Genomic DNA, 1,783 nt, shown 5'->3' with positions numbered 1-1,783 from the left:
TAGTTCAGTGTGTATTCAAAGAAATAGAATAAAAAATACATGAACGACGCACATTAGGTACAACTTTTTGTAATATTTACTCCATATTATTATATTAAAGGAAAACAAAAAAAGAATAATAAATTTGTAAAATGATGTTAATAAAACTTTGTTTCTTAAAAAATCAAAGAAGCTAAAATAAATAAAAAGGACATTCTTATAATATTTGTATGTATAATATAACCTTACGGGTATCAAATACAGATGACTTATGAACCTTCCATGCAAAATGGGTTAATGACAACATTTTTTAACAAGATAAAAATTCTCTCAGACAACATATGAAATAATTCAACATTTATACTTTGCTAAAGACAACAAGAACACAAACAATATTATAATACAGCCACACTAACAATGAGAAGTATAACTACTAAATTAAATATAGAAATTAAAAAGAAATCTCAGTTTTCTTCGATTTTATGTGAAACCACTTTTTGATGCACTACCAAAGTTTCATGCATTGTATCATTGGAGATACCATGAGAATAATCCAACCATCTATTTTTAAAGTAGGTTTTTATTTTTAGGTACTGAAGTAATAATTATGAAGCTATTTTCTCTGGACAGTTACTATTCCAGTAACAGTATTCACAAAGGTAGTAACTGAAAATATGTTACTCTCTTTCCAGTTTTATGCATACCCATAACATGTATTCATTAAATGTAATACATGAAAGACAATGTATAGACTGCTAATAACAAACTGCAATCCCACAGATTGTCTAACAGGCCATAAATAGTAATATGGTATTTGTTACATTTGATTTAAGAAAGGGATAGTGTTTTTATTTAAAATAATTGTCGAAAGCAATCCCAGTCTAGAGGTTCTTCTTTTCCCCAGGGTGACTGTGTACAACTCATGTACTCAGGAATTTAGTACTAATATTTCTCTCTGGGTCAACAATAAATAAAGTAGCAAAGTGATGAAGAAAATATTAGACAGTTAAGTTATCAGAAGCTGATGTTTGCTGTGCAAGGTAAATAAATTCATGGCACTTATTTAGTTATTTTTTCATTTTGTGTAACAGGCACGGTAATCTACTGTCATCATTTCTACTGCAGTAACAAAGTAAAAGTCATACATTACATATCTGAAATAAACAACACAAGAAGCCTTACACTCATACATAACTATGCTTAAATATCTGTTTCTTTTATCTGTATCATGTTTTCAGAGATACAATGTGTAAAAGTTTTTTTCATGCAATGTCAAACTATCATTGTATTTTACATTTCTCTCTGCATTAGGCAATGTAATATAATTTCTGCAAGAGGGAAAGCAAATAGTGTTCACAGGTAAGCAATACTTAAATTAGGCATTGATATTCCATACTATTTATGTAATATGTATATGACCATTGTTTGTGACTATCATAAATATGCTCTTTAGTGTACCTAATAAACGTATCTGGCATTATTCACAGCTTTAGTGAAGTGGCTTGGTACATAAATGTATTGTTTTCTTGTACGTATGTTAAGAATGTTTTATACCAAATACCATAAAAGTTATTAAAGAACTAAATAAAAACTGTTACCACTTCCATCCGTAATCACTTCATACTCATAAAAATCGCTGTCATATTGCGAAGACCAGAACATGAATGACATTAATAAGATGTATTTCACTTTAATCATTTGAAAATTTTAGTGTCATAAAGGCGAACACTATTTTGATACTTGTACGGGGTAATCATGTTATTGCTTAGGTGTCAGCACTAAAAAAATGGATAGTTTATTACCT

Source organism: Schistocerca piceifrons, chromosome X (genome assembly GCF_021461385.2).
Source record: "Schistocerca piceifrons isolate TAMUIC-IGC-003096 chromosome X, iqSchPice1.1, whole genome shotgun sequence".
Lineage (NCBI taxonomy): Eukaryota > Metazoa > Arthropoda > Insecta > Orthoptera > Acrididae > Schistocerca > Schistocerca piceifrons.
This window is presented reverse-complemented; position numbering follows the sequence as displayed.